Below are 24,305 nucleotides of genomic sequence, written 5' to 3'. Positions count from 1 at the left end.
GAAAAATATGTAGATTTGTTACACAGATATACATGTGCCATGTTGGTGTGCTGCACTCATCAACCCGTCATCTACATTAGGTATTTCTCCTAATGCTATCCCTCCCCCGACCCCCTACCCCCCAACAGGCCCTGGTGTGTTGTTCCCTCCCTGTGTCTATGTGTTCTCATTGTTCAACTACCACTTATGAGTGAGAATATGTGGTGTTTGGTTTTCTGTTTTTGTGTCAGTTTTCTGAGAATAATGGTTTCCAGCTTCACCCATATCCCTGCAAAGGACATTAACTCTTTTTTTTTTTTTTTTTTTTTTTGTGGCTGCATGTATTCCATAGTGTATATGTGCCACATTTTCTTTATCGAGTCTATCACTGATGGGCATTTGGGTTGGTTCCAAGTCTTTGCTATTATGAACAGTGACGCAATAAACATAGGTGTGTATGTGTCTTTATAGTAGAATGATTTATAATCCTTTGGGTATATACCCAGTAATGGGATTGCTGGGTCAAATGGTATTTCTGGTTCTAGATCCTTGAGGAATCACCACACTGTCTTCCAAAAAATATTTTTAAAGGGATTTACAGAGACATCTGATAAAGAAGGTTACTTATAGTTTGCTTTGTGTGTACAAGTTTCCCCAAGAAAATTTCATAACATTTACATTACTGACCAATGTTTTTGAAGTTGGACTTGCTTTTGCAGAGAATGCCAGAAGTTCTGAGTCTGTTCTCAAAGTGGACTGGGTGCAAGAGAAAGGGCTGCTCAAAGGGTTTATTCACGTTTTTATTACCTAAGTAAAAGGCTATTAGAGGCTGGCACATAAGCCCCCAATACATAGGAGCTATTATTCTACTGATACCATGCACTCTAAAAGAGGCATGTAGTTGGCTGAATGGGGTCCTGCAGAAAGGCCACATCCTTATCCCCCTGTCTGTGAATATTGCTTTATATGGCGAAAGATGTGATTAAGTTAAGGGTCTTGTGAGGAGGAATTTATTCTGGATTATCTGGGCGAGCCCTTATGCAATGATATGCTTTTCCAAAAAATAAATATTCGGTAGAGAGTTTTAAGACATATGAGACAGCAACATGACCACAGAGGCAGAGATTGCAGTGATTTGGCCAAAAGACAAGGAACTACTGGAGGCAGCAGAAGATGGAAGAGGCAAGGAACAGATTTTCCCTTAAAACCATAGAGGGAGCATTGCCCTCCTGATGCTTTGATTTCATGCTTCTGGCCTTCAGAGCTGGGAGAGAATACATTTCTGTTGTTTTAAGTCATCTAGTTTGTGGTAATTTGCTACAGACGCTACAAGAAACAAATATAAAACAGTTAGCTCAGCTTGTGAATACAGGTACTGCTTTCTGAGCTGAAGAAACCTTGAAGGGAAAAAAAGATCTCAGCCAGTTACTACTACATGTAAATCATCAATTAAAAAAAAAAAAGAAAGAAAAGGAAAAAGGAAACCGTCACAAGACATGAAACAGCATGATTTTTAAAGGTAACATAATGCTAGGAAAGCATGAATTGTGGCTACGGATAAGAGATGAAATCAGAGATATAGACTAGGTCTTCATATAGCAGAGCTAAGGAGTCAAAATTTCTCTATGATTTTGGCATCAGTATCACCTCAGAGTTTTGGTTGTTTTTTTTTAATGCAGAGTTAGGAACCACACTCCAAATGTTATTCTAATAGAATCTGCATTTTACCAGATTCCCGGATCATTTTACATACTCTGAAGTTTGAGAAGCAAGCCTCTTCTCAAAGTAAGAGGTAAGGCTATTGGGAAATTTTGAAAGATTTAAAGCAGAGAGGTGACAAGATAATATTTGCATTTCAGATCAACCAATCCAAAGGTATTTTGAAGAACACATTTAACTGGGATAAAACCCAAATCAGAGACAAGTGACTTCAACAGTAGTTGTTACAGATTATGAACTTTTGAACAAAGATATGGGTAAATATAGATGGGGAAAATGACAAAAATTTAAGAAATATTTAAACCCTGGTCTGATATATAATAATGCTGCTTTCACCTAGGTTCTATAATGTGTCTGCTTATTCGTGCCTGTATTTCTAAAAGGATCTTAGAACAGGCTTCTTTCTGCCTGTCCTAGTTTCCATTGAGGCACCAATAGATGATAAGACACATAAGTGAGAATGAGATACATTCTTCCCTACATATACAGGTGTACTAAAGAAATTGATCCAAGAAACTGTTACATGATTCTTTGAGCCTGCAACCAAACCAAAGCTATTTTTTAAAAAGTGTCAGAGAAAGTAGAGGAGAAACTTCTTGGGAGAGCCGTTACAGTGTTGTGAGTACCTACCCTCTCTAGGGAGTAGGCATATGTGAGTATTACCTTCTAAACTCAAGGGAAGCAAGGGGGATCACAAGGGGACTATAGAAAAATTTTGAGATGTGTTTTATGCAGTTAGAAAACCCAAGGCTGGATTTGATAGCTCACACATGTAATACCAGCACTTTGGGAGACTGACATGGTAGGATTGCTTGAGGTGAGGAGTTGGAGATCAGACATAATGAGTCCCTGTCTCTACAAAAAAAATTTCATTGGAAAAAAAAAAAAAAGAAAACCCAAAGAAGTAGTGTTGCACTGACACCAGAAAAAGCTAAAGTGGACTGCAGATTGGGGTCTAACCTCACCTCAGGTAATTTAGAGGCTAAGAGGATGACTGTCCGCTTGGTGGTAGAGTCAGGAGAGCACTGTTGCTTTAAGACTGGCCTTCATTCTTAAAGCTTGTCAGGGCAAGGAATGCAAGCCACCAAAAGGAGAGTTAGAGTGGATCATTCTATTTTGGTTTGAATTTTGTTTATATTTTAAAATTATTTCCCAGGAGTATAGATTTAAGTTGTTCTGAATATAAAATCCCTAGTGTAGGTCATTCTGGGTTCTATATTAGTGAAGTTTCCCAGATCTCCAGAGAAACAGAGTAAATAGGATATATAGATAGATGATTGATAGACTAGATAGATAGATAGATAGATAGATAGATAGATAGATAGATAGATAGATAGATATGGGTGATACAGACATAGATATAGATGAGGGGATTTATTATGGGAATTAGCTCATGTGATTATGGATACTGTGAAGTCCGAAAATACACTGTTTGCAAGCTGGAGAACCAGAAAAGCCAGTAGTGTGATTCAGTCTGAGTCCAAAGGCCTGAGGATCAGGGAAGCCAATAGTGTAACTCCCACTCTGAGGCCAAAAACCAGGGAGAAGTGGAGGTGGGAGTGGGGTGCTGGTGTAAGTGCCAGAGTCCAAGGCCCAAAAACCAGAAGCACTGATTTGCAACAGGAGGAGAGGATTGGTGTCCCAGCTCCAGAAGAGAGCAAATTTGCTCTGCTTATGACTTTTTGTTCTATCAGGAAGGTCTACACATTGGTTATGCCCATATTGTCGAGGGTGGATCTTCTTTACTCAGACTAGCAATAAAAATACTAATCTCTTTTGGTGGTACCCCCAAAGACACACCCAGAAATAATGTTTTACTAGCTATCTGGGCATGCCTTAGGCAAGTCAAGTTGACACGTGAAATTAACCGTCATAGGTTCTCTCCAATAAAACCATATGGAGGAGTAAGGAATTCCCCTCAATAAAGAAAGTGTAGGTGTACAGCAGATTTCCCAGGAGTGGAGGAAAGAAAGATGCATCAGACAGAGAAATGCAGGAGTTGGGAGGGTCTAGTTGGGAACCTTCAAAGAGTCCTCAAAAGTGTTTCCCAAGAAAAAGTTTGTTTTAATCCTTTACTAGAACTTGCCAGGAACCCTTGTCTTTAGATCCAGAGAAGGAGACCTCTGGGCTTTGCAACCAAGCAAGAAATTTCTTATATTTGACCAGACACAGTGGCTCACACCTGTAATCCCAGCACTTGTGGGAGGCAGAGGCGGGTGGATCACTTGAGGCCAAGAGCTTGAGACTAGCTTGGCCAACATGTCGAAACCCCTTCTCTACTAAAAATACAAAAATTAGCTAGGCATGGTGATGCAAGCTTGTAATCCCAGCTACTAGAGAGGCTGAGGTATGAGAATTGCTTGAGCCCAGGTGGCAGAGGTTGTAGTGAGCTGAGATGACACCAGTGCACTCCAGCCTGGGAGACAGAGCGAGACTCTGTCTCAAATAAATGAGTAAATAAATAAAGAGAGAGAAGCTTCCTATATCTCCTGATTTCCTGATCTTTTCTCAATCCCCCAACTACTAAGGGACATGTGTAGCCTTGGAAATGACAGAGATAAGTGGGGTGGGAGGATGTTGCGATATGGAGAAAGGAAAGAGAAGAAGGTCCACTCTACTTCCTCAATGTGGACTCTCAGCCTGAAGTAGGCTTATGCTGGGGTAAAAGGAAATGAATTAATACTAAATTCAACTCTGAATTTTTATTATTGCGTAGTACTATAGTCTAGTTGCAAGAGTATAATTGGAATAGTGTTTGTGACCTACAACGATTATGAAATGTTATATTACTTAAAAGCAAACAACATAGATCGCACCAGAGTTTTCATCTAAGTACAGGAAATCCCCACCAATCAACTCCAGCCACCTCCAGCACCAAGTAGAATTTAAAGAAACTGTAAGACAAAAAAATAAAGTTTAATTTTGGATATGTCAAAAGCTATGCTTACTCAACATAAAAACTACATTTATATTTTTAGTAAACATTGCTTTTTAAATGTTATTTTTTAAACTTGTGACATCTGGCAAGTTGAGTTGGTTCCATCAGGTCAGAAGATAGCTAAACAGAAAAAGACAAAATTCTGAGACTGATGTCAGCTGTAGGTATTGGTAACCCCTATTCATACCAGGTGGAAGGTCGTCTCAACACACAAACTTGCTATTCCTAGAATATAGTTGTCCACTTTCAGAGTCTCAAACCACAAGAGGATATTACATTCTTTCTGCTTTCATAAAAGAAAAAACAATAATTAGTGCTACATACATAATAAAATTGCCACTTAATCTTGTCTTGCTTATGTATGTATTTAAAAGGCCTTGCTGTGTCTTTGTGAACGTTAAAAAAAGGAGACATTCTCCCAAAGAGCATCTATGTCAGTAATTATTTGTAAAAATTCACTTTAGTCGTTAAATAGCCAAGTCTGTGCAGAGTATTTAAATCTGAGACTTTATGTTCAGGCAAGGATAATGTTTCACTTTGTTCATTAATCAATTGTACTAAGATTTTACATTTTAAAATGAGATATTAGTGAAACCAATATCACATTCTTAGGGAAGATCTTATTTTAATACAATCTTGAATAGATAGTTTAAATACTGATATGCTAAAATTAATTATCCCTATTTTTTTCCTCTGCATAATGGCAAAATAAACAAGTGATAGAGCTGTAATCAGACTGAGCATCTCGTTTTCTAGAAAATACTGATATCCTAGGTAGAAAAAAAAAGTCTTTTTAATAAAGAAAAAAATAAAGTAACCCATAATTGGTTTGTCATCAGTCCTAAGGTTGCCCTTCTTTATGAAATTCCACAGTTTGCCAAAAGATGTGGTTCTGTATCCACCACAGAAGCTGAAAGTGATAGAGAAGATAAAGATACTTTTCCTGTCACTGAGAAACTGTGACCACCACAACTAGTACGGGCCTTTGACAGGAAGAAGTTTCCACTTTAGAGCATAGGCCAAATGGCTCTGAGATGTTTTCTTTCAGTTAAATGGTAAATGTGTCAGAGACTCAATTTTCTTATTTGTTTAACCTAGATAATAATTAATAAACTTAAGTATCAGAAAGAAGAGCATAGCACAATGCCTGGCAAACAGCAAGCAGGTGTTCAGCAAGTCAGCTATCATCTGTAAAAGCTGCAACATCGTTTTCTTGTCTTGTTACTTTGCCAACTCATAGTAGTTGCTTAATATATATCATTTGAATTAATGGATGAAAATTCAACTTAACCAAGAGAGCTAGCTAAATAAATATTTTAGTTTCAGCTTCTTGAGTCTATGAAATCCGCATCTTATGCCTGACTTGAACCTTGCCCATCCTGACCCATAATTCTGTAAAAGCTGCCTTCCTGGCCTGTGATTTGATTGACTTCAATTTCCCTACTCCTGTTCGAGCTGCTAAGGTGGCATTTCAGTCTCCAGCCTGTTTCATCCATTTAAGTTCTGTAGAAACACAGAACTTGTTAAATATCTTAACAAGAAGGAAAGAAAAACCTGGCAACTCATATCTAAACACGGAAGCGTACTAAATCTATCAAAATAGTCATTGAAAATTATTTTAAACAGAAACTTGACATGAATAATACTAAGCAGCCCCTTAACTTTTAAATATTTTAATTTCACTTTTACTATAATAGTAATAGTTCCATAGTGATTACTCTTCAATACATTTACATAAAATAATATTTTTTTCAAAATTTAGATATAATTTTTGAGAAATTTACTGTTTCTTATAGACTTCTTTAGGAGTTTCATTCTTTCTTGAGGGAGTGTTGTATGCTTGCCCAACCCCCAAACTGAAAATAACTGAAATGCTGCTACTTAGCCTCGTTTTCCATTCATTGTCAGTTCTGGCATTAGAGTCTACTGGGAAACTCTCAGTTTTATTTTGTAAGTATTGCCCAACTTTAAAAGGAATGCTCAAGTTTAGTAATCTTGGCAGAATTCTCATACTTATATGTATTAGACAATTAGCGGGGAAAGAAAATGTTAGTACCCTTACTTTGATATTAATTCTCTTGTCAAATATGTTGAGATACTTCATGATCATTCAGAGTTTTTCAAAATAAAAACTCATGGAATTAATCACTGAGGGGATGCATTTTGAAAAAAGAATTTAATTTTAGGGTTTAAAAGCAACAAATTCTCCATATAGAGAAGTAGAGATTCAAAAGACATGTAGTAAGTAAAGAATTTGGGCTTGCTCAAAAGAGAAGGCCTAGCCTTATAGGATTGTCTGTCTGGAGGACTTGGGTCAAACTAGGTATGTAGCAAGGTAATTTAGGGTGGGGACTAGCCACACATATAAAGTTCTATTTTGGGGGCTAGACAACCAAAAGTACCAACAATATAACTTAAGTGGGGAGCTTTGGGTCACACAGCATCATAGTATCAATGGTCCTGGATTCTAAGATTAACCAAATGGGCAACAATCAATCAATTATGCCTATATGACGAAGCCTCCCCCCAAAAAAACCACTGGACACTATACTCAGGTAAACGTCCCTGATTTGCAACACTATATACATGCTGTCCCATGTAGATGACAGAACAGTGATACCCTGATTTCATGGCTAGAAGTCAAGTGAAATTTCACATTTGAAACTCTCCTGGACAATGTTCCATGTGTGTCTTTCTTTGGCTGATATTAACCTGTACCCCTTCCCTTTAATAAACCATAACCATGAGTATAACAGCTTTCAGTGAGTTATTGGAGTCCTTATAGCAAATTATCAAAACTAACCTGTTTTGGGGGACTCTTTAAACATGCAGTTGGCTTTAGAAATTAGGGTGGGGACTGTGCTTTTAAGTTTGTAATTGGCCCTAACTTCTCAGGGAATTTCCAGGTCTGTTTTAATAAAAAAATCACAGCAAATTAACTTGGCTGTCATTTTAGAAGTACCAAGTTGTGCTACAATGATGGAGGATAAAAGTTATGCTGATTTTGGTTTATCCTTATGGTAAGCACAACCTGTCTTTGAAGTCTAAAGATCAATGACATCTTTAATGTATAAAACTGTATAATAAAAAACATTTTCCACACTGTTATTAGGTTCTCCCATAAGAAAAGTCTTTTAAAATAGAGGGTGGGAAGTATCTCTTTCAAGTATCAAAAAGCCTCACAAATTAAGGCCAGGATGGCAACAAACTGAAAAATAGTGAGTGACATACCATATGATTTCCTTCCTAAGAAGTTCAAAATCCGAAATAGTAGTCTATGTTATAGAGATCAGAATAGTGGCTAATGAGGGGTGGGTGAGGTGGGATGATTTAGGTGCTGACTAGGAGGAATCATAAGGGAGTTCTATGGAGTGTTGGAAATGTTATAAATCCTGATTTGGGTGGTGTTATGTTGTAGAAAAAAATGAGTTCCTGACACATGAACAGGAAAAGTTAGGCACACAAACAGTTTGCAGAGTGAGGAGAAATGGAATTTACTGGGCAAAAAGGAAAAAAACTCTCAGCAAAGCAAGAGGAGTTCCTGTTAACAGACCCCATCTCACAGACTGAATCCCAGGTCACCATATAGGAACTGAAGAACTCAGACTTCTCCCCACTGCAAATGGCATGAACTTCACAAGGCTCCACTCCATCCTCCCAGTGCGCAGGCTGGTCAGAGATTCTCCGGGGACCCTCCCCCTTATCTTCCTCCTATGTCTGTCATTCCTCCCACTAAAGAAGTACATCTAAGTGCTGTTAGGATAAGGATAAGGACAAAGAACGATCTTAACTGCTTCCTGCTGACAAGGAGTGCTGTTTGGGGAAAACATTAGCTAGAGCTCCATCAGAGGACTATCTAAGTGTCCCTGGCAAAAAGAGCCATCGTCTGAGGCCCTAGTTGCATGACCATTTAGAGTCTGATGGCTTGAAGGGGAGAAGAGACAATTCGAGTTATTAGAAAACATGCATCGAAATGAATAAAGGGTGGAGTAAGGACAGCCTAAAAATCCCACGGCCTTTTACCAATTTGCACAGGGAGAGGGAGACCAAAAGCCCAGCCGGTAAAAAATCTTTTCCCATTTTGTCGGCATGTCAGGCTTCTGGGTTCCTTTCCCCCGAGACCAATCCTAAGCCAACCAGTCTAAGGTTTGGGAAATTAACTCTGGCAAGATTGGAGGATGCATCTGAGGAGAGTGTCCTGTAGTACAGAGACACAATTACCTATCTAAGAGAGGACAGAGGAGGAAAAAGGAAAAAAGACTCCTGTTTCAAAGGAGTCCCAGGGGTTGGGATGCATTCGAAAGGGGTACAGACTGAAGATGAATGCCTAATGATCTAGAAAGAGGGGAGCAGGCATCCCTGGTTCTCATCTCTTCCTAGCAAATAACTGGTGTACATGAGAGAGAGAGAAAGCGAGGCATTGCTCTTTCTTTCCTCCATTATTGTATCCCCAAGTCCTGGCAACTGCAACAGGGTCATGAGTGTCAAAGTGGCTTTCACCCATGTTAACAGGGTGGGGGGGCAGGGAGTGGGAGTATCTGCTCTTACCCACTTACACCCTACCTCCCCTGCTGTCAGTAGCCTTTGAATTCCCTAGACCTCATTTATGCCGCGGATACTAGCATGACCTTTATCCATGAAATGGGACGATTGGCCTAATTGGCAGGAATCAGTCATGCTTTTTAACCTTTTTTTTTTTTTTTTTTTGAGACAGAGTCTCACTCTGTCGCCCAGGCTGGAGTGCAGTGGTGTGATCTCCGCTCACTGCAAGCTCCACCTCCTCCCAGGTTCACACCATTCTCCTGCCTCAGCATCCCAAGTAGTTGGGACTACAGGTGCCCGCCATGATGCCTGGCTAATTTTTTGTATTTTTAGTAGAGATGGGGTTTCACCGTGTTAGCCAGGATGGTCTCAATCTCCTGACCTCGTGATCCACCCGCCTCGGCCTCCCAAAGTGCTGGGATTACAGGCATGAGCCACCATGCCCGGCCACCTTTTAACTTCTGTTATCATTTGACTCTGGATCCCTCAGATCCATTTTTTCTTCCTAGGGTTTTTAATCAAAGCTTGGAATTGAATTTGGGACAAAATGTGTCTCAGGAGGAGTTGCATGGACTCCTTATCATAAGCCAAATGCTAGGGTATAGCTGTGGAATGGAGTCCTCCTCCAACAAGGGAAGGAAAATGATGTCTTGTGATATGCCCAGATAACTTGTCACTATAGTTATGCTTGCTAAGATTTGGGTGCATGGTGCTTGGGTGCTTGGCTCTGGTTAGCTCCCTTATTCTTACTTTCCCAAAAAGGAAACCTGCAAGTGATAAACATCCTATTTATTCCCATGACCTGGAAGGATCTGCAGGATAATTACATAGAACTAGAATATTGATCTAGATTTTTACATTACTCAACCCTCTTGTTCCTTCTGAACTGGAGCTGGAGATTGCTGGTCAGTTCACAGGAACAAGAAGGGTTAGTCTAAAATGTAGGCAAAATCTTAAAAACAGCTAATGAATGTAGAATCTAATGACAAAGGTATGATAAGTTTTGAAACATAATTTCTCTCTCTTCAGTCCTCATTTTTGTAAAAAAAACAAATCATGATAGGACCGAGTTTGCAAAATAGACTTTAGTCTTATACTTGGCCTGATTATTTGCATAAAATGCAGCAAGAATAATTATTTCTTTCAGAAACAGGAATTTTAGATTGGCTTTGATGGAACTCTGTTCCACAAAGAATCTCAGATAAGACCTTTTAAAGCCAAGTCCAGCCATCGGTTTGTACCCTCAAATACCTGTGAGTTGGGTAATCCTCTCCTCTTAAGGTTCCAAGATAAACTTGGAGCTCCTGGGTCTGTCAGGAAGTGACATTCTTTACTTACTACATGTCAGAAAAATTATAAGGACTGAATAGACAAAGGTATGAGACCAGTTTTCTCAAGGGGCTTTTATCAGCAAGTTGAACTTGACTCCTTAAAGGAAAGCATATACCCTTCCAGTTAAAGCCTTGGTAAAACAACCAGTTTCTCCAATTGCATCCTGTTGCAAAAGAAAATAGATTCTTATTGCAATGATTCAAACAACTATATTGCCATGAGTTAAGAACACTCATAACAGACAGGCACGGTGACTCACGCCTGGAATCCCAGCCCTTTGGGAGGCTGAGGCAGGAGGAGCACCTGAGGTCCAGAGTTCAAGACCAGCCTGGCCAACCTGGTGAAATCCAATCTCTACTAAAAATATAAAAATTAGCTGGGCATGGTGGTGCACACTGTAATCCCAACTACTTGGGAGGCTGAGGCAGGATAATTACTTGAACCCGGGATGTGGAGGTTGCAGTGAGCCAAGATTGTGCCACTCCACTCCAGCCTTAGAGAGAGACTCTGACTCTCAAAAAAAAAAAAAAAAAAACTGATAACTAATTTCCATATTCTGGAAAAGCCAAGCAGAAAGAGAGACAAATATACTCCAGATTTTGTTGAGAGGAGTATACTTTACTCAATTATTAAAGGCTGTAAATATTTCAAAATAAATTTCCTTGACACTGAAAAACGAAACAAGGATCAACAATATTCCAAGCAAAATCAAAAAGATTGCTTCAGTTTTCTATGAGTTCAGTCCATTTAGTTAACTCTTGTGTTTCTTGGTATCAGTGAACATTTTGGCTCTTCATGAATCCTGTGCATGTTTCCTTTATTCCAATGTCATATTTCCAAAGTTATCAGAAATCTGTATTGGAGAGCACCTGTCAGAGTACTATAGCTTATTATAAACCATCTTTTGAAAAGGATTGAAACAAGACAATTGTCTGTGAATAACAAAATGTCCAGGGTAGTTACAATTAGAAACACAATTGACATAGAAGTTTCATTATCTCTGTGTTTTATAATAAGTTAACAAAACTATCTTAATTATGATTGATAGCATATACTTTAGACATTAGAACTTTAGAAATCTCATACAATTTTCAAACATATATTAGTATTAACCACCAAAATATAACCTAAAGAAGATTGAACACCATTTTGGCAATCCCATGCAGCTACACATGTCAAATAATCCTGTTTACTTCTCTTTTAAATACTCCAGGGGCCCTCTGTAGCATCCAAAAGCCAGGCAACAGCAAAGACAATTTTGAAACTGAAGTTTGATTTTGGGAAGCCTTTTAAATATGCAGAGGTTTAAAATACTTGATGTTATGAAACAGAATTCCAGATTACCATAAGTTATTTATTTTGCCAAAATGACTCAGAAATGTAAAAAAGTAAAAACGTTTTATAACCCTTTATAAATTTTGATAAAGAGCAGATTAGTGCCTTAAGAGTACCTTGTTGTGCTTTTATTTCAATGCTCAATTTACAGAAAAACCATATAATACCCTTTTGAATTTAGTCAATATGTTCACACATGGAATTTTTGCAAGATTAATTTTTATAATCCTTCCACCGCTTGTTTGAACTTTAGCTTTATCTTACCTAATTTAAAACAATTCTTTAACCCTAGGCAAGAATTTATATTTCCATGCCTTTTTATAATCTTTTACTAAAAAAATTTACTGTTCTTACACACCAAACATGTAAATCTATTTCTAGTAGTTTCATGTTTTAACGTTATAATGTTATAATGGTAACTCCCAGCAATTTTTAACTTTAATATAAAACCTAGCCAGTAGCTTTAATTATGTGGTAGGTGCAGCCAAGGTTTGATTCCTTCTAGCATACTTAAGGGCCTAGTCAATTTTATATATCCCCGGGCCTTATCATTTGTGGAGCAGGCAATTCAAAGAGTTCTCAAAACCCAAAAAGCAGTTATAACTTTAAAACACTTAGCAAACCTATTATCAGACCTGCATAATTTAGTTCACTCACTTACATTTTGATGACATCTGGGATTTTACCATTAATTTTTTTTTTTTGAGATGGAGTTTAGCTCTTGTTGCCCAGTCTGGAGTGCAACGGCACTATCTCGGCTCACTGCAACCTCTGCCTCCCGGGTTCAAGTGATTCTCCTGCCCTAGTCTCCCAAGTATTTGGGATTACAGGCATGCACCACCACATCTGGCTAATTTCGTATTTTTTTTTTTTTTAGTAGAGATGGGGTTTCACCATGTTGGTCATGCTGGTCTCGAACTCCTGACCTCAAATGATCCACATGCCTCGGCCTCTCAAAATGTTGGGATTACAGGCGTGAGCCACCGCACCTGACCCCAATAATCTTTAAGGCTGTTTTTATTTCTCAAAGATTAAAGTCACATGAATTTAAAAGTATCACAGCTTTTATCTTCCCTTTGAAAAATATTTGATGCAAGCACTCATCTTCCTTTAGGTCAATTAATTTGAGCTATTTTTATAGACATCACAAATACAACACACACATAAAATTACACAGACAGGCAGAAGAAAACCCAGTTGCCATAAGATCTTTTGCTTGCCAATCTTCTATTTGGATTATTGGCCTCCTGGTGGAGCCCTTTAAGAGACAGGGCCAGGAAAACACATAGCTTCTAAGGCCTAATACACAGGCATAACTGGGGGCAAAAACAGATTTTGAGAGGGATCTATCCACTTTTAATTCTCCTGGGGTTCCATTAGGAAAAAAGAGGTCTCTCCCTTCTCATGTATTCATTGAAAGTGGCAGGCAAAATGGAGAAAAAGAATTCTGTTCACTGAGAAGAAAACTTTTTCCACTGGGAGGCTGAGGCAGGTGGATCACAGGTCAGGAGTTCAAGACCAGCCTGGCCAAGATGGTGAAACCCCGTCTCTACTAAAAATACAAAAATTAGCTGGGCACAGTGGCAGGTGCCTGTAATTCCAGCTACTTGGGAGGCTGAGGCAGGAGAATTACTTGAACCTGGGAGGCGGAGGTTACAGTGAGCTGAGATTGCGCCACTGCACTTCAGCCTGGGCAATCGAGTGAGACTCTGTCTCAAAATGAAACAAAACAAAACAAAACAAAAACCACTTCTTCCAGCCAAAGAAGATCCCAGAAGAGAAAAACATTAAGATCTTTTAAACACACCTATAATTTGGATATCCACTTTTAATTAAGCTGAATGCTCTTTAAGAAAATCCTTTTAACACCCTTATTACCTGACTTTAGCTGTGCCAAGTGGCCAATATTTCTGGCTTTCAAACTTTACTGAAAGCTCAGGGAAAGGAAAATCCAAGGTAGTTCATGCAGAGGAAGGGAATCAATAAAAGGCAAAGGTCGCACAGATATCAAAGCAGAAAGGAGTCATTTCCTAAGCCAGGATTGAATCTTGGCTGTGCAGACACTTAAAAAAGCATTGCCGGGGGTTACACATCATGCTCTCAAGGACCTAAAACAAGATGGAGGCCTATAGCAAAGTTTGTTGCTGACCATTCAGAAAGTCACGGAAAGCACACCGGATTGGCTATCGCTTAAGACCAATCTCATAAATCCTTTTTCATAACTAAAACTTTACAGAGAATATAAACAGTGATCACTGGGGTCCTGGCCTGGTTAAAATGTTTTCCAAAAAGAAAAAAAAAAAAAACTCTCTCACATAAAAATTAACTGCTGACTAGATAGAGAAAAGGAAACAAAAGTTAAAGTGCAGGGTTGGAAAGATGCCTGGGGGAAGAACTTCTTATTCTTTTTCAAATTGGTTCCTTTCCCCCCAGACATGGATCCAGCAGGAGTCTGGTCATCCAGCTGTGCAGAGCCGGAACCCCCAAGGCGGCCCTGGGGCCTAGGTAGTGGCTGTGGCTCATTCCTGCTGTGCGGTTGGATACTGTACACATGTGTGGCAGTCAGGGCCATGCACCCCACCCAGCTGGGAGGGAAGGTGGGTGGGGAGCCACTGCTTGCCCAACCATCCTGCAGACAAGCTTGTGGCTGTTGTGGTGGGTGTGGACCACCTCCCATATTGTAAACGAAAAGATAGGTGCTGTTACTGTCCTCAAAAAAAAAAGAAGAAAAATGTCATAGGAACAAAATACTTAGAAATGAAAGTGAGAGGTTTTCGGTCCACATTTCACTCACGCTTCTTCAGGTCCCAAGTTCTGGGTGCCAAAATGTAGGAAAAAAACCAGGTTCTTGCCACATGACCAGGAAAAGTTAGTCATGCAGACACTTTGCAGGGTGAGAGGGAATGGAATTTACTGGGCAACAAGGAAAAAAATACTTTGCAAAGCGAGAGGGGTTCCTGTTAACAGGCGTCCACCTCACAGATTGAATCCCAGGTCATCACACAGGAACTGATGAGCCCAGGCTCCTGCCTCCTGCAAATGGCATGAATTTCCTGAGGCTACACCCCATCCTCCTCAAGCCCAGGCGAGTGGGAGCTTCTACCGGGGACCCTCCCTTATCTTCCTCCTACATCTATCAGTTGTATTAAGTGGTGTATAGCACTGTTCACTTAAGGTTTCTATACTTTGGAACACTTCAATGTTTAAAAAAGCTACAGCTCAATTTTTAAAAGTTCTTGGTCAAACAATAAAGGAAACACTATTATAAAAAGAAAATTATTTAACAAATACTTACTTGTGTCTACTATGTGTCAGGTACTCTGCTGGTACTTGTGGATACAATCTAAAGCAAAAACACAGAAATAAAACTGGCTTATATACTGAATCAGCCACTTGTATCCTTTAAACTATCACCAGCAACAAATTAGAATTTTAAACTTCAGTATCTTTATTCTCTAGAATGAATCCTACAAATACACCTTTTAAGAGTTTACATATGAAAGATTTTATAAATAAATTCTACCTATATTTATATGATCAATTCAAATTTCAGTTTTCCACACAGGCTTTTAATCTTCTGCAGCTAACAGGGGCCTATCTTTAATTTGGCCTCCTTTTGTATTCATAAAAGAAGTATCACACAACTCAGCACCTAATTGTTCTTGAAAAGCCTTGTGAATGTTAAATTTGTTTCCTACCCAAACTGTAAGTTCTTGTAAATTCCTTGAGAATAGAGATCATATCATATTTTTCTTCGGAATATTTCACAATGCTTAGCAAAGTGTGGATTATGAGATATATGCTTAATTAGTTGTAGGTAGAGTGAATGAAAGTTTCACTTAATCATAAAAATGCTTAAGAATAGTTTAAGTTTTGGGAAAAATTAATTTTAAAAATAATTAATATCCAGCATTTTATTTTACCATCTTCTACTACCTAAATATTCATATGCTTGAAAGAGATAAAAGTTATTATTTACATTCCATTCCATTCTGTTCCCTGAGGTTCAGTTCTTATAAGAACTGAAGAGAGGCTACCCTTATCTGCTTGATACCGGTATGTTTGCTTTAACTGAGGAAAAGCTTTATGGGTGAAACATTCATCTCTAAGTATCTCTTTATCTCTTACAGTAATAGAACCCAAGCTTTTTAACTGAGTATATAGTTGCCTAAAATGAGGACTGTATGTTCTAGTTTTCCTTGCAACTGAGTGTGACCATGTGACTTAAGTCTGGTAAATAAAATGTGACTGCAAGTGATAGGTGTACTTCCTTATTTTTTTTTAATCAATTATCTAAAAATGTAATTTACATACATGTTGACCTGGATTAAAAACAAAAAAGTTAGTTTCCATAAATAGCAGACTTTAGTGCTGTATGCCCCAATGACTAAAAATAAAACCAGGAAGTTTTTACTAAAAGCTCAAGGATAAAAATGAACACTGGTTGGCTATTGAACTCCACATCTGACAATAATTACTGACAGTTTAAAAATGCATATCCAAAATACGATCTCAAGAGGACCAGTTGAATTTGTCTGACAGAGCAGTGCAAAATGTTGAGGCATCATTTCTTTGGGTTATGATGGGTTATTCTCAAAGTTTATTTATTTAGAAGGGGAAAGTGATTATAGAAAAATACTTGAAATAATTTGTCAATGAAATTGCAGATTCTAACAATAATCCACATCTTAGATTTTTAAGTGTGTAGTTTCATAGTTTAAACAAATTCTGTCAAAGAGCTATTCAATATACTTTAACTTTCCATGAAAACCAAATAAAAAATCACAGCTGAATGATTTACTTCTACGCTTTTATCTGATTGTGTACATATGATGTACTACACATCCAAGTACAAGAGGCAGTTATCTTCTCTGAGAGGCACAAGATTTGTCTTTCATGAATGCCCTCTAATAGTGAAACCAGCAATTTTTATATATGCATTCATGTGCATATATATGTACTTCAAAAAGCAAAGTGTCATCTCTTCGTCCATTGTTAACTCAGTGGTAAGAATGGGGGCCACCAGGCATCAGTGGAGCACCAGAAGGTCCTGAAGACACTTGGAAAGGATTACTGGGAGTAGGATAGCATCCTGGTGTGGGATACTATTCTGTAGGGGCAGGATATGGTACTGGTGGTCCCCAGGCTCCTGATGGAATGGTGCCCCATGGAACAGGTTATGCTGCCCCAGGGACTTGGGGAGGAGGAGGAGCGGGATATGGCCCTGGAGATGGATATGGCATATTAGGGGTAGAATACTGCCCTCCCATTCCTGGCGCCCAAGGTCCAGAAGACATGGATCTCCATGGACATAAAGGACCAGCTGCATCTGGATCTGTGGGTGCACCACATGGTCTGGGTAGCTCTGGAAAGGACATATTTGGTGTAGGATATGGCCCCAGGGCCTGGCACAGTTGGGGCTGGATAAGGACCACCAGGTTGGGGGGATGACGGTCTAGAAGGAGGAAAGGGTGCTGGTGGTCCTGGAGGTGGTCTGGTGGGAGGCACAGAGGGATACATTCCTGTTGATGCTGGTCCAAAAGGCACAGTGGAGGGTGTTGCACTTGGTGGGAGTCCAGATGGCACTGAAGGTGGAGCACTCAGATTATTCCAAGGGTTGGAGCCTGGTCAGCCTTGAGGAGGTTGGCCAGGTTTTGTATTGCTCACAGCAGAGGTTTTGGCAGGGGAGTGCTCAGGTAGTGCATCTGCCAAAGAAAATTCATCAGACATTTTCCCGGCAATATCCGAGACCGCAGTAGGGTCTAGAAGGGGCGATGGGTCCGAGGGACTGGGCCCTGAAGAAGTGGGCGCAGCCTGACTGACTGCAGCCAGAGCAGTGGCTGCAACAGCACCAGCAGCACGTGGCTCCTCTTCGATAGCTGTACTTTCAACTCATGTTCCCAAAGGTATGTCCTTTTCTTCTCCTCTTCCTTTAGACTGCTGCTTGAAATATATATGATCATGACTGTGGGCCATTTTGAACTATTAGATGAAAACAACACTCTATAAATGGCAAAGTGACAAGAACGTACTCTCGTCCTGGGATGACTAAATTGAGAAAGCAACTACACGATTTCAGGATTACCCATCACTAACCTATTATATGAGAAGAAAACTCTATTAAGTTGTTGGTTTGGGGTCTCATTAAATACAGTCTTACCAATATCCTAACTTATCTCTTGGAGGAATGATAGGAAGGCAACAGTTGGCAAGGAATGATTCTTCCCTTTTCATACAATGCTTTAAGGATAAATGGAGAAAAGAAAATTGGAAGTAATTAGCTTCAAAACTAATGACTTTTATCTAGCCTTTAATATCTGAAACTAGATTTGACTTTCTTATACAAGCAAATAATCTACCAAAGTTTGGGGCTGCAATATATTATTTGCTTGTATAAGAAAGTCAAGTCTAGTTTCAGATATTAAAGGCTAGATAAAAATCATTAGTTTTGAAGCTAATTACTTCCAATTTTCTTTTCTCCAAGTCCCATGCACACACATTAACACATATTCATGGGCATACCCACATTTATCATGGGGTATCACCTGGCATTTAGGGAACCAATTGGACACCAAGTTAAATTTGCCAGTGACAACTGTGACTTGTAGTTTTTATTTCATATGTTTATATTGACTGAGAATGGTGTTGCTTTTTACAACCTAATCTATGACTGCATTCTTGAAATTGGATTTTGTCTGAATTTTATAATATTTTATAAAAATTTAATATCTCACTACCTTATCGGAAGTAGTTTAAAATATTTTTGCAATGAACAATTCATAATTTCAAGGACACCAAAAGAAACATGGCTTTCATAGTGCATATTCACTTCAAAATTTGTAAAGTTATACATTCTTCAACACATTAAATGTTTCCTGTATGTATTTTCAAACATCCCCTACTTCTTTCCTCCTGTCTCCCAGGAAAACTTCTCTCTACCAAGGTTAATAGCTTCACCCACAGCCTTGAGTATATCCTTGTGTGCCTTTACCTTATTATTTCCTTACTTGACTCACTTCTTACAGGTTCTTTCCTTCTATTTATATCTGTTTTTCTTTCTATCCTAAAAACATCAGGCAGATAACAAGATTTTTTCTGGACCTTGATATTTCCTCCATGTATTGCCCTGCTTTTTTCATTCATTTATTAGACAAAAACAATTATCATCACTGTTTTCACTTTCTCACTTCTCATTTACTCTCTTACACTTGACATCTAATTCCATCCCTACCATGTTACTAAATTGCTTCAAATCATCAATCACTTATATTTCCAAAGACATTTACTCAATCTTCACCCTCCTTAACTTTGAAGCAGTAATTACCTGGGTGACTTGAAGAAAATTTTTTAAATATACTCTGTTTATCTCATAACTCTTTAGCCACTCTTTCTTTTTCTCCTTCATTGGCTCTCTTTCTTCCTCTCAGTGCTAATTTTCCTGAATATGTACTGTTTTTTACCCTTTTATGGTAATATTTTTTAAAAAGTTCTTCTGAGGAACTACTCTTTCCTCCCTTTTATTCTGGCACTATTTGATTTACTATATCTTCATTTTTTTGTTTTCCTTTTTTAAAATTTTGATTATCATTATTTTAAATTTTTTTCTTTACATAGGTTATTGGGGCACAGGTGGTGTTTGGTTACATGAGTAAGTTCTTTACTGGTGATGTGTGAGATTTTGGTGCACCCATCACCTGAGCAGTATATACCCTACCCAATTAGTAGTCTTTTATTCCTCACCCACTTCCCACCCTTTCCCCGAGTCCCCAAAGTCCACTGTGTCATTCTTATGCCTTTACATCTTAATAGCTTACCTCCTACTTACGAGTTGTGAACATATGATGTTTGGTTTTCCATTCTTGAGTGACTTCACTTAGAATAATAGTCTTCAATTTCATCCAGGTTGCTGTGAATGTCATTAATTCATTCCTTTATATGGCTGAGCAGTATCCCATCATATATATATACACCACAGTTTCATTTTTTTGTTTTTCAAATCTCCTGTCTTACCATCTAGTCTACTGAATTCCTTCTTTTTTTTTTCTCTTTATGTGACCTCACTTCTTGAATCCTCCATGCTCTTCTCCAATGTATACTGCTTGCTCTCTAGACTTGCTGCACAGCCATCTTGCAGAGATTTGTCCTTACCTTTCTCTAGCATCAGCATAAATTTTTGTCCTTATTTTGTTGGATTATATGGCCTAGTGAGTTTCCAAAAGATCACCCAGGAGAAAAATATTCTACATCCTTGTTAGTCTGAAAATATCTTCATTTTACTCTCACAGTTAACTGATAATTTGAATGAGTATAGACTTGTAGACTGCAAAACATCTACAATTACAATTTTGAAATATTCTGTCATTATCTTCAGATATGCAGTGATGCTGATAGCACCTGTCCCTATTCCTTTGTTGATAATATGTCTTTTGTGTTTAGGAACTTTGGGGAATTCTTCCTCATAATTTTTATCTGTGGCATTACATGATAATGTCTCCAGGCATGAGTCTTTTTAAATCTATTTTTCAATACCCCAAGTCTACTCAAATCTGAAAAGTTTTCTTCTTTGCTCTAAAAAAATCTTATACTTTTCTCACTCCCTCTGCCTTTTTTTTTTTTTTTTTTAATCTTTCTCATCTACTGGTTGAATGTTAAGCCTATTGGATTGGCTCTCCATGACATTCTTATGTTTTCTTTCTTATTTTCTCTCTGCTATGTATACTATATTCTTACAAGACTTCTTTGATTTAATCTCCAGTACTTCTCTTGAGTTAAGTTAACATATTTTTAATGTCTGGTAGCTCTTTTTGCTCTATCGTTGCTCCTTTTTCAGAGTATCTTGTTCATATCTTGTAGCTATAATGTGTTCTGAATTCCATATTAATTGGGGTGCTCCTTTAAAATCTTTTATTTATGCTTCCTTGCCTTCTTTAGAGTGTTTTTCTATGTTTTTCTTTGTATTTTTCTCTCATGATGCTCATTTTCCTTATTTGCCTGTTAATTCTTCATTGTTCATATATATGTGTATATACATATATAATTGGTAGTTGATACAGTTTTCCTTTTCCTTTTGTAGGTAAGAGGTCTGACAGTTCTCTCTCTCTCTTGTGTAGGAATTGTGAATATGTGGCTGGGTTAGGTAGGACAGGGCCAGGAATGCCAAATATGAAGTTTCACTTTAGATGAGTAAGCAATTAGCTTGTTCTCAGGATGCTGGCCCTGAATGCTAGAATGAGAATATTTTTCCTCTACGTCATCAACCTAAAAGTTTTCACTTTTCTGTACTATTTATTCAATTAATTTGGAGAAGATTTGGGGGGTCATTTTTGGTCTTTGTTTTTATCTGGATGCAGATACTAATATCTTTTGCTTCCTCTCAGTGTATATGGATGAGAAAGGGAAATGTGTGTGGTGATAGATTCAATTGTGCCATATTTTATCCCCATTTTCAGCCCTTATTCTTACTTCTGTCCTATCCTGTGTAGCTTCTCCACTATATTTTTTAGGCTATGGTTTTGGTCAAATCACTACTATTTGCTTTGTATCCCAAGATATTTTTGAAATTTCATTTGCTTTTCTTGACATCATCTACTTTTTTCTACTCACATAAGTGCATGCATACAGGCACACATCATCTTTACTCCTTTACTTATTCTTCATTTTTTCTGTTTCTTCATTTTTATTTCTGTACTGTGTAGGAAAGAATAGTAGGCAAATGATATGCTGAGTTCACCATCTTGAACAGTAATTCAAGAAAATCTTTTATATATTGTAAGCATATATTTTGAAACCTGTGTAAAACATAGTGCAGGATTCTCCAAAGCTGAGATTGTCCCTTTGCCACATGACCACCTCTACAACATTCTTATTCAAAGGGAAATGAAATTACTTTGGGAGAAGCTCACATTTTTTGAGTTGTTTGGTACTTAAAAAAAATCACCTCATTAGTTAAGAAAGAGGGAAGAAATGGTGGTTGAGGAGGCAAACAACAGTGTCTGCCATGGTAGTAATCTAACTTTTTTCTTTTCTAATATCACTTATTTAAAAGAGTAGGAAAACATTTTAGAATTGAGTCTTTTATTAATCAGCATTCCCCAAAGGTTAAGCATCAGCTTCAGAGAAGGAACTGCACTGGAGTGCAGTAAAGAGGAATATTAAGACTCGGTGTTGCAGGATGAGGTGGGGTGAAAAAGGGCAGGGAAGAACTGACTGACAATAGATACAACAAGAAAGGCCTAGAAGCTGAGGCTACGGCACACTGGTGAGCTAGGCAGACCTAGTGGACACACATCCTGAAGGAGGTACCCAAAGACTGATGGGCTGGAAATGGTTCTGAAACTTGGCAGCCCATCCCCTCTACCCACGAAGTGACAAGTCTGAGAATGAAAGGCTAACATACTAAAGATAATGAAACATAGAAATGAAAAAAGTCAAAAGCGTGAATAATTTTGTTGAGCTACAAAAAATAGCTTGGAAACACTTCCACCTTGAAATTTTCTGTTCTTGAGACAATTTTGAGATAACTAAAGGCACTCTTTGCAGAATGATGTTACACATATACATAAAACACACACAAACTTATGTAATTTTACCTAAATGTGTTCATATTATGTATAGATTGTGTTGCAAGCTATTTCATTCCACTGTACATCTTAGACATATTACCGTACCAAGCAATACAGATTCACATTATGCTTTTTTAATGCCTCGAAATTTAGAGATGTATTACAATTTAATTTAAATCAATCCAATATTGAGCCTTTTTTTGGTATGATACTTTTTTTTTTTTTTTTAAGACAGTGTTTCACTCTGTTACCCAGGCTACAGTACAGGGGTGCGATCATGGCTCACTATAGCCTCGACCTCCCAGCTCAAGTGATCCTCCTGCCTTAGCCTCCTGAGCAGCTGGGACTACAGGTGCATGACACCACACCCAGCTAGTTTTCATATATATATATATATACATATACACACATATATATTTTTTTTTGTAGAGAAAGGGTTTTGTCATGTTGCACAGGCTAGTCTCAAACTCCTGGGCTCAAGCAATTCACCTGCTTCAGCCTCCCAAAGTGCTGGGATTACAGCTGTGAGCCACCACACCCAGCCATATGATACATTTATAAATGAAATGTGGAGTTTTGTTTTGTTTTTCAATTAGGGATGGGGTCTTGCTCTGTAGCCCAGGCTTGAGCTAAATGGCATGATCATAGCTCACTGTAGCCTCAAACTCCTGGCCTCAAGAGAGCCTCCCAATTCAGTCTCCTTAGTAACTAAGACTACAGGTGTGTACCATCAAGTCTGGCTATTTTTTTTTCTATTTTTTGTAGAGATGGGGGTCTTCCTACGTTGCCCAGGCTGCTTTTGAACTTCTGGCTTTAAGTGATCCTCCTGCCTCAGCTTCCCAAAGCACTGGGATTACAGGTGTGAGCCACCGCGCCTAGCCCACTGCAATGAGTTTTAATTGGTTTCCCAGCCATGCACTACTTTCAACCCACCCTACCCAATATTGCCAAAATAATCTCCCAATTCCATTTTGTGACCGCCAAATACTGACTGCCTATTATACTCAATTCTTTAAATTTAAAATTGTGTCTCCTTATAGTTTGTTTACATTTTAGCTTTGTCACTAGCTTCTATTAACAATGTTCCATTACAGATAAATAGGTTACTCATTATCTAGAATGCAGGTATAGTCTTGTTTCTTGGCTTTGCTCATGGCATACTTTCTGGACAGTCTCTTTGTCATCAGGGCCCATTCTCCTTAGGCTGTCTTTCCACTAACATTTGGGGAAGCTGAGCTTGATGGCATGTACCTGTAGTCCTAGCTGCCTGGGAGGGTGAAGCAGAAGAATCATTGAGCCCAGGAGTTCAGGGCTGTTGTGCACAATGATCATGCTTGTGAATAGCCAGTGCACTTCAGCTTGTGCAATACAGCAAGACCCCATCTCTTGAAAAAAAAAAATTGAGGAAACCCCGGGGACTATAAACAGGACAAAAATAGTTCTTAAGAGTTCAGTGAAGTAAGGCCATGCCTCAGTGTCCACAGGGAATTGGTTCCAGGACACTCCCACATACCAAAACCCCAGGATGCTCAAGTCCTTATACAAAATGGCATAGTATTTGTATATAACCCATGCACATTGTCCCATATACTTTAAACCATGTCTAGGTTACTTATAATACCTAATATAATGGGAAGTGCTATGTAAACAGTTGTTATACCCATATTGTTTAGGAAATAATGACAAGAAAAAAAGAGTCTATGCATGTTCAGTGCAGACATAACCATTCTTCTTCTTTTTTATTTTCTAATTGTTTTTGTTCCAAAGTTGGTTGAGACATATACAGAAGTCATGGATACAGAGGGCTAACTGAATTTCCTTCCAGGCTAGGACTATTTAATAGAAATATGATGCAAGCCCACCTATGTAATTTAAAATTTTCTAGAAGTCACATAAAA

The 24,305-nt window shown here is 38.4% G+C and overlaps 1 long non-coding RNA gene and 1 pseudogene across 2 annotated transcripts; both read right to left on the bottom strand.

The window, feature by feature from the left end:
• Window positions 1-4,595: 4,595 nt before the first annotated feature.
• Window positions 4,596-22,657, bottom strand: LOC108585534. The gene is made up of 3 exons (XR_001901996.2): window positions 21,449-22,657; window positions 15,141-15,188; window positions 4,596-4,922 (listed from the first exon to the last, which is right to left on the bottom strand). It is a non-coding gene; the product is annotated as an uncharacterized LOC108585534 (long non-coding RNA).
• On the bottom strand, window positions 15,201-18,562 carry LOC110743135 (annotated as a pseudogene). Its single transcript, XR_002521672.2, has one exon. The product of XR_002521672.2 is annotated as an MAPK-interacting and spindle-stabilizing protein-like (transcript).
• Window positions 22,658-24,305: the final 1,648 nt, after the last annotated feature.

The sequence above is a fragment of the Papio anubis genome, chromosome 6 (assembly GCF_008728515.1).
Source record: "Papio anubis isolate 15944 chromosome 6, Panubis1.0, whole genome shotgun sequence".
Classification (NCBI taxonomy): Eukaryota; Metazoa; Chordata; class Mammalia; order Primates; family Cercopithecidae; genus Papio; species Papio anubis.
Note: the sequence above shows the minus strand (reverse complement) of the source record. Positions and strands in the feature narration are given on the sequence as shown.